The following is a 13,124-nucleotide window of genomic DNA, read 5'->3' as shown; positions in this document are numbered from 1 at the left end:
GTGTCCTGCCTCTCCCTTTGAACCTGGGCTGGCCCCGTGTCTTGTGGTGCCACTACTAAGTGTAGGCTTTAAGAGGTGGCAGCTGTGGGGTTGGGTGTCTTTAAAAGAATTGCCATGTCAGAAGTCCAAGCCATCTTGCTGGGGAGAAAGATCAAGTGGAGGAGAAACAGAAGCACCTCAGTCACAACCAGGAGCCACTTCCCCGAAGGTGAGGCAAGGTCCTGTTGGCCTCACAGCCCTAGCCCGGCCCTCAGCTGGCTGCGCCTGCGTGAGTGAGCCCAGCCAGTGCTACATGGAGCAGAAGAACCACTCAGTTGAGCCCAGCTGAGGCACAGACGCGGGAGAAATCAATGGTTATTGTTTTCAGCCACTACGTCTTGGAGGGGAGGGCATGCAGGATAGGCAGCATCAGCTAACTGAAGCCCAGCTGTTGAAAATATTGGGAGGGCTAACAGGAGCCCTGGTGGCGTACTGATGCGCCACCAGTCATCCTTTTGTGACTGCTTCCTTTGTCTGCCATGACCTTCATAAGGCTCTGGATCTCGCTTGGATGGCATTTTGGCCTGTGCTAACGGCCTCCCTCACCTGGATGATGGACCTTTGTCTTTGTCCCGTTTACATGTTCTCTTTAAACTATATCTGAGGTTGGAGTCTCTTTTGTACCCTAAAACACACTTCTTACGGATCCCAGGCAAGAAAAGCAAGTGTGTAGCAACTCTGGGCTCAGCACCAAGTAGCGAGAGTCGCGTGGGAAGGGTCTCCGCAGGCCCTGCCAGAAAAGATGGCAGCTGCTTGCTAGTATCTGAGAGAGGCCCTGGGCGTCCAGCACACTGTCCTTCCTTTGCCCCCTTCCACATCCGTTACATCCGCTTCTGCCAAGGGAACACTGCCTCCCGACCACCAGCAGGCTTCTGGAAGGCAGACTCTGCCCAGCTCCTATTCCCACCCCCACCTCCCCCGCCTTCAAAGAGCTTTTCATGTGACCTTGGTTTCTATGGCTCCTATCTATTCTACGGGGCCTAGAAGGCAACTCTCTGATGAGCTTGTTTTTGATGTTTCCTGAGCTCAGAAACTCACTGCTGTCCTGTCAATTGTGACTCGTGGTGACCCTATCAGACAGGACAAAACTAGCCTCCTGGGTTTCAGCATCTGTGACTCTTATGGGAGTAGAAAACCTCATCTTTCTCTTGCAGAGTGGCTGCTGGTTCTGAACTGCTGACCTTGGGCTTAACAACCCAACACGTAACCACTATACCACTAGGACTTCTTTGTATCGTTCTATCGATTCCCAGTGTCTACATAAACCCGCTGTGATCGAGCAGATTCTAACTCACGCTGAGCCCATGTGGGTCTGTGTGGAAACGGGCTTGGCAGGGTGATCCATGGTTGCTTTCTCAGAAGCAGATTGCCAGACCTTTCTTCTGAGGTGTCTCTGCATGAACTCTTGTCAAGCTTTTGGTTAGCAACAGAAGTGCGTTCACCATTGTCACGAACCCAGGGACCAGCACAGAGTCCTGGTGACGAGGTAGTTAGGCATTGGGCTGTGCCCCACAAGGCCAGCAGTTTGAAGCCACCAGCTGCTGCATGGGAGAAACACAGGGATTTCTACTCCCATCAAGAGTTCCAGTTCTGGAAACCCACAGGGGGCAGTTCTATCCTGTCTGACAGGGTGGACAGTGAGAGGGACTAGCCTGGGGCTGATGGCCCAGGACTTGAGGGCTTAGATGGAGCCTAGTCTCCCCTCCCTAACCAATCAGGGCTGGATCTGCAGCCCCAAAAGGACCCCGAATGGAGCAAGAACATGAGGACAGGATAATCCTGGGAGGCACCTCCTAACTCAGCAACGTGGGCTGCTTTGCTCAACGTCTGTCTGAGGGTCCCCTGGAATGTGCAGCAGGGTCTCTGTCAAGTTCAAGTTCGCTGTGGAGTGGAGTGAATCTTCCTCAGAGAAGCAGGATGTGTGTGTGTGTGTGCGCACACACACACACACACACACACAGCACTCCAGCACGGAGACTGCCTCAGGGGAGACACTGTCTGCAGGAACCAGACTCCACAGCCTCCCTGGGGACTCGTCATCACGTCTCTCGTCAGTGTCACTTGTCAGGCGCAGCTCTAGCTCAGCGGAACTCACCCCCTAGCTCACACGGAAGGAAGGGCTTCTGAGGGGAGAGGGACAGGTTGGAGCAGGGCTCATTCTCCCTTTCTGATAAACAGTACAAAGGTACTGCAAGGACCACCTGGCCGAGGCAGAAGACAGACTGGGAGTGGGACAGGTCTTCACAGAGCGGCAGCTGGGGGATTGGCCTTTCACTTTGCAGGGGCTTCAGACCTAATGCCACCCACCTCTGTGGGAGATGAAGTCTTGTAATCACTGTTGCTTCAGGAGCCTTTCATGTAACCTTAATAGGAGCCAGCTCCTCCCCGAGGAGTCCTGGTGGCATAGTGGCTGCGCTGCAAACCACAAGGTCAGTGGTTCAAAACGACCAGGCCCTCCTCAAGGGACAAAGGCAAGGCTTTGTACTCCTGTCAAGAGTGACAGGGGCAGTTCTCCTCTGTCCTAGAGGGTTGAGGCTACTCAGAATTGACTGGATGGAAGCGTGGGTTTTTTTTTTTGTGTGTGTGTGTGTGTGTTCTTTTTCATATATCACTGCCCTCCACCTCTTTCTTTCTAAGTTGGCTCCCTGGACATCTCCATCTCTATTGTCCAGGGAGGAAGAAGGCCCTGATCTAAGAAGCCATACACTTCTCCACTGGAAAAAGGCTGAGAGTCCAACCCACATTGGGCCTGAGTTCTAGGGGGTCGCTGGAAAGGAACTGAGCCAGAAATACCTGGTTCCTGGCCTCGCATCTTAGGGTGATCTGCTCCCCGTCCAAAGCCCTCATCCACCCCAATAGGCCCAGGCAGGTCCAGCAGCTAAGGCCCACCTCTTCCTTCTGCTGCCTCTGTCCTTCCCTGCCCTTTGTGCTCCGGAGTCTCTGGCCATCAAAACCCCAAACCAAACTCACTGCCATGCTGACTCATAGTGATCCTGTAAGACAGGGCAGACCTGCCCCTGCAAGTTTCCAAGACCGTGACTCTTTACAGGACTAGAAAGCCCCGTCTTTCTCCTGCAGAGCGGTTTGTGGTTTCCATCTGCTGACCTAATGATTAGTAGCCCAGCTCATAAGCTTGTTCCAACAGCACACATCACTTCTCACCTGTGCATTCAGGGACCACAAGCTGGTAGTTTCGAATTGGTGGAGGATTTCCACTATGGAAATGGGCCAATGCTCTGGAGCAGGGATCCTTGATTTTTTTTTCTCTCCCCCACCCAAGAGCTGATGGTGAAGCACTTCCCAGCACACCTCTAGCTAGATGCCACAGGGTCCACAGTGAACGACTGTCTGAAATGAGGTCAGAATCCCTCACGGGGGTGAGACTGTGCCTTTGTAGTGAACATGGGCAGAACCAGGTGCAGGCTTCGGGGGCTCCTCATTCCCCTCACTGTCCAGAAACTTCTTCAGAGGCTTGTCCCCTAAGCAGTTCTCAAGCCTTCCAACACCCGTGCCCCTGCCTCCCCCTCCACCCCCCTCCCCCACCCCGGCCTCAACCTGCTGGCTACACACAGACATCATCCTTCAACCTCTCCAGCCAGGAGCACAGATCGACTTGAAAGTCAAAGAAAACACCCATCTTTTCCCGTGGACCTGGACAGGCTGCAGCAGAGAGAGCATTGCCTGTCAGGGGCTCCAGATTGTGGGGGGACTGAGATGGTCACTGTGGCTGTGGAAACTTTGCTCTCTGAAGAAGCCAGCTATCAGCCAGACGCCATTGAGCTATGGTGATCGCTGTTTTATGGCAACCTGGGGGGGGGGTCCAGAATGCTGCTGGGATCTGATGTAGCTGGGCGTGGTCAGTTCCACGTGGGGGAATCTTCTGGAAAGCAGCCAAGCAGTTGCGGGAGGAATAGGGTAGCCTGCCACCTCCTTAATCTGGTCACAGTCTTGAGACAATGGAGAGATGTTTCATTAGGGCTGTGGCTGTCTCTTGGTATAGACCGACAGTGTGTACTTCATCTGCTGGATCTGGAGCCTGCATCTGATTCATCGACCTCCTGTCATAATCCCAGGAGGCCATAATCAATGGGCTGCCAACCTCAGATTCATTCAGCTCAGCATCCACCAGCCTGTGATCCTCTGGCTTCATCTTCCTGCTTTCTGTTCATCAGCCCCTGCAGCTCCACCAGTCAGGAGAAGCCTCCAGCTTATGTCTGACCCACAGACTTGAACCAGACTGGATTTACCCACTTGTACAACTTCGCAAACCATTTCTCAACACAAATCTCATTCTGTATACAAGCATCACTGGTTTTGCTTCTCTGGAGAGCCCAGCCTAATGCAACTGCTGGCCCACATCTCTGAATTAGCATCCAAAGCTTTTAACTCCTGATCCAGTGCCTGTTTGGGCCACCGTGAGAGGCAGGGTCCCTGATACAGGTTACCCCAGCCGTGGTGTGAGCATGTGGATGTGCCTCCCAAACCACAGAGACAGAAATAGTGAAGCCTAGGGGACCCTGAGGATCACATGGTCAGCTGAGACCAGCACTAGATGGTTTCCAGCAACCTCTACCAATGATTCTGAAAACGACTGTATGAGAGGATCTGGGATAGAGAGAAAAATGTGGAAGCCAACTTAAAGTCATAAAAGAGACCAGGCTTACTGGTTGGATAGAGACTGGTGGGACCCCCTCAGGTCTAGAACTGGACTCACCCCCACTAGCCATCTATTTAACTCCCAAAGCATTGTCCCAGGGACAAAACTCAGAGGACCAGGAACGAGGGCGGAATGGAAACCGGAAACACAGGGAGGAAGTGGAGGAAGTGATGCTACATTGAGGGGATTGCCATGGAGGACGGGAAACCGAAAAGCGTAGGAATTATTGAGTGCAAAAACAATAATCTGCTCAGTAAACCTTCCCCTAATTCCCAAGAAAACGTTATTCTACACGTTGTCCCCCCCCACCCCCCGCCCAAGAAAAAACACAACAGATCACCTGGTCCAGACTTCCTAGTGGCCCCCTCCCTGAAACCACCAAACAGCCAAAGAATGGACAGGCCTATAAAGTCAACAGTGACCTCCACGAGGGAGTTGCTTCTTTAGAACATTCCATCATACAAGACCCAGAGAGGAGCATTTGCCCCAAAGTAAGACTCCAAAGGGTAGAAGGAGCTGGGGTGCTGGGTGAGTGGGCACAGGGACCCCAAGCGGCAGTGGGGAGAGTGCTGACACGTTGAGCGAATTGCACCCAATAGGACGACCCAAGGGAGCTTCAAAGCATTTGGAAGGAAATGGAGGGAAAGGACCATGGAATTTTCCCACCGACTTTTTGATGGCCCCGCATATACATTGGCGAATGAGGGAGTCCTTTGCGTTGCAAGCTCGTACCTAAACCATAATAAAACATTAGCAACACAAGACCCACACACTTGGTCCAGTCTCTCACATGGCCACTTCACCTGTACATGCCAGGCCCTTACCCAAGTTGCTAGTGCACTGCCTGAGAGCCATGAGTTTACCTAAGTCAGACCCCCAGCCTTGATCTGGACCTCCATCAGTCCATAGCCATGTGACCTTGATGAAGCGGTTTGCTCTCCTGCTTCATCCATTATAGGGATGGTAACCATGGGGCTGGGAGGAGCTGGAAAGCTGGGTGAACAAAACCGGGAGCCCCATCCATCAGATTGCTGGGAGGATAGAGGGGGTCGATGCATTTGACAAAGGGCTGAATAAGGGGACACCACTGTGGTGGGTTATTGAAGCCTGTACAAATGGCATGCAGTTGGCTGCTACTCAAAAGCTTGGCGGTTTGCACCCAAGCAGCGACTCCTTGGAAGGAGGACCTGCTGACCAAAGAGCTGCTGTCCAGCTTCTACCCCCCTGGGGGGGCCATTCTACTCTGTGGCATATGGGGTCACCATGCGTTGGGGACGGATTCGACAGCAGCTCCAGCCCATGTCCTCTTATCCATCTAGTCCTCCAGGAAGCAAATGCCAAGATAGAGGTAGACTGGCAAGGTTACTGGGCGAGATGCCTGGTGGAAGATGAAGGGAACAGGGTGCAGGAGTAGGCAGAGAGAGTCTTGAGACTGGGGTGTGGGTCTGCCCCTCCCCGCCCCCCTGCCGTGAAAGGAAGGAGGGAAGGAAGGATGGTCAGGTCAGTCAGAAGGCCCTCCTGCTGTGGTGCTGCTCAGACAAAGTCTCAGTCAGCCGAACAGGAAGTTCTGGTGTCAAGATTGCCCAGAGAGGGAATGTGGAGCTAGCCACACCAGAAACGGCCAAGCCCTGCGATTGCTCAGATGCCCTGGGATGTGTGTGGCCTTGGCGTGACAGCTGGGGCAGATCCTGAGGGCACCTCCTCTGTGAGTTTCCTGATCCTCTCTGAACCTAGCCTTCCTTGGAGAGCTCCCTCCTCAGGAAGCGTGCTGTCCCATAACTTGCAGGGTGACGGCTGACCACTGCTGCTGGATTTTTCATCTCTCCCCCACCCGAAGGATCTCCAAGCCCTGCCCACTCTTCTGGTCGCCCACTGCTCCTAGCCGGTCTCTTTCCCGGAGCCTTGTCCCCTGGTCTGAATGAGTCTGTGTTCGCACTACTGCCTTGATGATTTGCTTGGAAGTCCCTACAAGCCCATAAGCAGATAAGCAAACCCCAGCCCCCCAAGTTGAACTGGCCACTCCTTGCTTTAGGATTAAGTCCCAGACCTACAAGGAAAGCGCCTTCCCTCTGGACACACACTCCTCAAGCCAAGCCTGGGTTTTGTTTTTTCCTTTCTTTCTGCCCATCCCCATTTCATACCTCTCTGGCGTTGGTCATGAGGTTCTTCTGGAACAGTCCCCTGAGGTCGCATCCCCCCGGCAAAATCTGCATGGTCCTTAAAGGCCAGCTTGAGGCATCACTTTCCTTGTCAACCTCCAGCTCCCTCCTGATGCTTCCACCCATGCACTAAGTCCTCTTCTAAAGCATCTGTCATTTGCTTGTTTAGCAATGTTCTCTACTCCCTGCACCCAGTCCTCCTCCCCTTCGGGCATTTACTTAACAAATATTGACTGACATCACCCATTAAGTGCCTAGTACTGCGCCAGGCATAGGGGTATAAGCAATCTGCTGGCGGAAGCCTAGTTATTAAACAGGGAATTGGAATAAACAGTGACCCATGTCACCTCGGGGAATGTGTCCATGGGTGCCGGTGGAGCACCTGGCAGGGACACACCATCTGTTCTGGGATGTGGGTGTCAGATTGGCTTTCCTGGAGGAAGTGACTTTTCCAGTGACTTTTACTTCCAAAGATGATCAGAGAATGAGGCTGAACCTCGAAAACATCATGCCCAGTGCATGAAGTCAAGTCCCCAAAGGCCAAACACTGTCAGATCTCATTTATATGAACCGAGCAAATACATAGACACCCAAGATGACTGGTCGTTACCAGGGGGGCGGGGTGGGAGGAGGGGAGTTTATGTTGGTGGAATGGTTGGGGGAAAGAGTACAGGGAGGAAGGTGTAGTGACACAATTTGAAGCATGTCATCAATGTCATTGAATTGTATGTGCCCGAAGAGACTGTTGGGATGGAGTGTGTTCTGTTATGTATATTTCCACTCAGTTTTTTAAAAAGCTGATTTATTTTCCTTTAAAAAAAAAAGGTGATCAGAGTCAATTTGATGGGGCGTGGGGATGGATGGAAGGATGGAGAGGCGTCAGGCATGTGCCCAGAGTGAGTACAGGTGCTTTGTTATTGGGTGCTGTCCACTCATAGTGGTCCCCGGTGACCGAGTAAGAGAGGCCAGGCGGCAGAGTTAGGCTGCTAACTGCAAAGCCAGCAGTTCGAAACCACCGCTGCTCCATGGAAAAAAAAAGATGAGGCTTTCTACTCCCAGTCTCAGAGATCTACAGGGGCAGGTCTACCCTTGTGGGTTCTAACTGCTTAACTAGAACCAGCTCATTGGACCTGGGAGAAGTACAGTGGCACATCTCTTGGAAAGCACACACACACCACCACCACCACCCCTCCCCCCCTAAACTCATTGCCAGGGAGACCATTCTAATTCACAGTGACTATCTACAGGGCAGGGTAGAACGCCCCTGTGGGTTTTCAGGACTGAAACCTTGGAAGAAACCAAGTAGAAAGCCCCATCATCCTCCGGAGGAGTGGCTGGTGGTTTCAAACTACTGACCTTGCAGTCCCCAGCTCAACCTATAACCACGATGCCACCTGGGTCCCCATTAGAAAGTCTAGCAGTTCGCCATGCTCTGTGAGGCGTCCCTGCACTGGATTTTGAGCTGAAAGCGGGTGGGGGTAGGTGGGGAGGACCTCCAAGCCCAAGCGTGGGAATGGCTGGGGGTTGGCTGGGCCGGTGACAGGATGGCTGGCCAGACCAGCAGCTGAGATCGCGGGCTGCGGCTGCCGCGGTGTGTGGGAGGGGAGCGCAGGGGAGGGTGTGGGGCTGCCGGCTGCGCCGAGCAGAGGAGGTGGGAAGTAGCTGTGTGGCGGCGCGGCGGGCGGGAGAGCGAGCCAGCTCGGAGCTGACGGGGAAGATGTAACCGGATTAGAAGGGAGGGTGGCGGTGCTGATCAGCCAGGCTGAGTGATTTCCTCCCGCGGAGGGAGGCCTCTCGGGAACAGGCCCCGGGAAGGGCCAAGTTGGAGTCACACCGCGCTGACGTTTATCCAGGCAAGCTCTGGCAGTGGGGGTACAGTGGGCTGGGGGGTGGGCTGAGATGCCTCAAAAAATGTGACGAAAAGGATGGAGCGGCAGGGAATGCGGTGAGGCTCCCTGTGTGGCCCGGAAGGGGAAGGCGAGGCTGTGGTGGCGGACCCAGCACTCTAACGCTGGGCAGCCAACCACGCCAAATCAACAGCATTTTGCTCACAGTGCCAGGTGGGGACAGTCAGCTAGTCTCGGCTCCACTCAGTGTCTCAGGGCGACTAGAAGGTTGACCCCACTTGGCATCCACTAACGCTTGCTTGCCCTGAGTGGATTCCGACTCAAGGCCGTGATCTTTCAGATGCAGATTGATCGCCAAGTCTGCCTTCCGAGGTGCCTCTGGGTGGGTGCCAATTGCCAACCTTTTAGCGGAACCCTTCACTGTTTACCCCAGTCAGGGGCTAGCAGGGCAGCTCCGAGGCTCAGGGCTGCAATCATTCAAAGGCTGGAGGAGTTTTCACGGAATGGCTGCAGGTGCGGCACAAGCATTCTGGCATCAATTGCTAAGGCTGATGGCTGCAACCCAGCTCCGCAGACAAAAGGCCTGGCAAACCGCTTTTTTTGTGCAGATCCTTCTTGCTCATGGCCCTTGGTTCAACTCTGGCTCAAGGGGACCCTGTGGGTACAAAATAGAAAGCTTCCAAGGCTGCGACCTTTCAGAAGCAGGTCACCCACCAGGCCTGTCCTCAGAGGTCCCTCTGGATGGTTTCAAACTGCCAACCTTTTGTCTAGTAGTGGAGCGCTCCTCTGTGGAGATCACAGCCCAGAAAAGCCTCTGGAGTTAGGCTTTGTAACATAAGGTCTCCACGAGTGGGAAGTAGGGCATTGGCAACGGGTACTGGCTGGCAGTTTGGGACCCAGCTGAGCCTCTTGGCTGGATCATCTCCATGTGGTCTCTTCACGTGACCTGGACTTCCCTACCAACCTATCTGTGTCCCCAGCATGATGGTCCCGAGAGTCAGATCACACCTCTAGGCAGCCCTTAGTGTCCTTGCCACCACGTTCCAGTCATGGAAGCAGTTCCAAGGCGTGTGTGTGTGTGTGTGTGTGTGTGTGTGTGTGTGTGATGTGGAGGGCAACAGACGCCTCTTGAAGAGAAGGGAGTGGCAAGGTTTGAGAAATGCACGTGGCAGCTGCAACATCACTGTGACCATTTTGGGGAAAAAAACCCAGCCCACCACAGAGCCTGAGGAGTGAGAACCCAAGGCCCTATCCTCTCCCAGGAGAGGAGAGGAAGAAGTTGGGCCAAGTTTAAATTCCTTCCATTCCTTCATGCAATAAATATTTATTGAGCGCCTACTCTGTTCCAGGCTGTTTTCAGAGCTGGGGAGACAAGATTAAGCTGGACAAAAATCCCAGTGTTTACAGAGTGAATGGGCTGGTGGGAATGGCCCGCAGTATACAAAAATACAGGTGTTTGCGGAGCCAGGTGATGCTCCATGCTAATACCATCTCAGGGGCCAGGCGGGGAGGGTCTAGGTAGGTGCATGAGGAGGGCTGGCTGTGCCTAATTCACCATACAGTCCCTGGGTACCTGGTTTATAGTAGCAGAAGGACCCCCAGGCCTTGAGTCCTTGCCCAAGGTCACCCTTTAGCTAGTAGCAGGACAGAACCCAAGCCCCCCAAACACGGGTGCCTTTTAGCTCTTAACCCCAAGGATCTGCCCAGTTGCCCCAGCTAAACCAGCGGCTCCCCGAGAACGGTGCCCGCGTGTGCGTGCGTGCGCGCAGCGCGGAGTTTCGGTTCCTACAGGAAGCTGCAGGGCGGAGGAGGCGCGGGTTGGCGCTGGAGCGGGCCCAGGAAGGAAAAAACGTGGGGACTTAATTGGACTCAGCGAACCCTTCCCGGAACAGCCGGCGCAAACCCTCGGAGGCGGCCGCCTGAGCCCGGCTCTCTCGGACCCGGGGCGTCGGCGGAAGCGTGGTCGCGGGTGGGGGAGCAAGCCAGGGCCACCCTCCCCCACTCCCTAGCGCAAAGCCTTCAGTGTGAGGACTGGAGGGGACGAAGTGTCGGGGGACGCAGGGGCGGTGTTTGAAGGGGTCGCGGGCCCCGAGAGGGGCGAGGGGTTGGGGTAGCTAGGAAAGGCTGGGGGTGGGTGGGAGGGGAGAGGAATGCCGGGGGGTGGTGTCGAGGCAACGTGGGGAGCGCGGGGGGGACGTTGATGGGGGACCCCCCCCCCCGCTCCCGCAGCATCTCCGACCACAAAGGGCCAGGGAGCTGGGCCCGGCGGTCGTAGCGAGCCGTATTGATCGAGGGGCGGGCGCAGCGAGCGCGCCGAGAGCAGCTCCATCCATTAGGGCCGCTGCTCGCCTCCAATTAGAAAAAAAATCATTACTCAGCAGCCAGCAGCGGCCTGCGCGCCGCCCGGGACCGCCTGCGAGCGAGCGAGCGAGCGAGCGAGGGAACGGCGGCCGCCCCCTCCCCCGCGCTCCCCACCCCCAGCCCCCGGCGCCCCGCCTCCCCCGGCCCTAATGACAACTATTAGAACTGCCTCCCCGCACCCACCGCCCGGCGAGCACAAAAGCGCGAGATTCATTTGGTAATCGGGGTAATTACAGCGGGGCGCGGGGGCGCACGCGGCGGTGGCGGGCGCGCCGGCGGAATGCTAAGGGCCCGGGCGCGCCGCCCGCTCCTACTCCGCCGCCCGCCCCGCCCGGCTCCGCGCCCGAGCGGCGCCCGGGGCCCCCCGGCCGCGCCCCCGGCCCGCTCCGGCCGGGCCTGGGCCCCGCGGCCTGAGGCGCTCCGGACGTGATTTGCCACGTCCGGGAGCCGGAGAGCCCCTGCGAGGTCCGGACGCATAATAAATACCGTGTGTAATGTATTTACTCTGCTGCCCCCGGTTAATTTACACGCCCGCGCCGCGCCGTGCGCCCTCCCCAGCGCGCGCCCCGGCCTGTCGTTCCTATTTACAGGCGCGAGGCGCCGTCCCTGGAGAGGGCCCTTTTTTTTTTTTTTTTTTTTTTGTGAGAGCTTTAGGATGGATGCAACGTGTCATTAAAACTGAAAGGAGCTGTTACTTATCAGTAATGGTGTTTTCCACGGGCCTTTCTCCTCACCTGTGCGGGCACAGGTACCACCTGGGTGGTGGCTGGGGATCGAGGGTGCCCCCCGGCTTGCTGGTGTGGGGGGGTGATGGTCAACCCTACGTGAGCTTAACTGGAAAAGGTGGAGTCCAGACCACCAAAGGGCATCGCTGGAGTTCCCTACCCCACCCCCACACTCTGTTTCCACCTCCTGAAAGCAGCTCCCCTTTTGTCCCGAACCATGTTGCCTCCTCCCCCACCCCGGGGAGGGCGGGGGGCGTCTTTCTCCCTCCAGAGCTTCCTAGAACATGTGTTGGGAAACTGATCGGATAGACCCCCTCAGAAAGGTTTCTCCATCCGTAGCCTGTAAAAAAAACATGCTGCCACTCCGTGTGTCATTTCTTGAGCAGAAAGACCTAGTGTGGCTAAGGCGCTCCCAGTAGCAGCCCTCATCTGGGGCGATTTCCCATCCACCTCTGGGAAGCGGAATGAAGTGGAATCGTTTTCCTGTACAGGACTTACATAGCTTGTTGAGATCGAGGCTAGCCAGCCCAATTGCAATGCTCTGTCCACCTAGTGTGTTCTTAATGACCCAGAAACCCCTTCCTAGGAGGGAGAAAAGAAAATCTACACTCCCTGTGCTTATCCTGTTTTAACCCAGCTGTGAGCCAGGCAGCCTCCAGCAGTTTCATTCCGGGACTGTCCAGGACGCCTGGACTTCACCAGACCAAACTTCAGCTCACCCTCACCCCCACTGGAGGGGCACAGGAACCTGAGCCTGGGGGCAGCCCAGCCAGGGCTTGATGTAGGGGACTGAAAAGCCCTGAGAATGGGGGTGGGGGGACACTGTTGAGTGTGCGGGTTTTGGGGAGGGGAGAGTTCTCTGAAGGAGATGAATTCAAGGTTAGGAACACACACGGCCCACCCAGCCCCATTGGCCTTTGCTCAGAAAGAATGAGGCTTCCCCGTAATGGTGATTGTGATGAAAACAATGAGATAATGCTTTAATATTTGTAAATTGCAAAGGGTTCTACAGAGATCAATTATTCATGACGATAAAGAAGACAGTGTGTGCTCGTGCATGTATTTGTAAGCTGGTGGCGCAGGAGGAAACAGCCCTGGTGGCGCAAGAGTTAAGAGCTCAGAAATGAATATGTTGAAACCAAATGGGTATGAGTTATTGAATGTAAAAGGGACGCCTCTCTGTAAACCTGCAACGAAATCACACCACAAAGCGCAAAAGAAAACCAAAACGAAACCCCACTGCCGTCGATTGAGTTGAGTTTAACTAGATGGGTTTCCACGACTGTATCATTCTGGATAGGGACAGCCTCGGTGGTCTCTCTTGGAGAAGCTAGTG

The sequence above is a fragment of the Tenrec ecaudatus genome, chromosome X, assembly GCF_050624435.1.
Source record: "Tenrec ecaudatus isolate mTenEca1 chromosome X, mTenEca1.hap1, whole genome shotgun sequence".
NCBI classification, from domain to species: domain Eukaryota; kingdom Metazoa; phylum Chordata; class Mammalia; order Afrosoricida; family Tenrecidae; genus Tenrec; species Tenrec ecaudatus.
The sequence above is the reverse complement of the archived record's forward strand: the minus strand, read 5'-3'. Positions refer to the sequence as shown.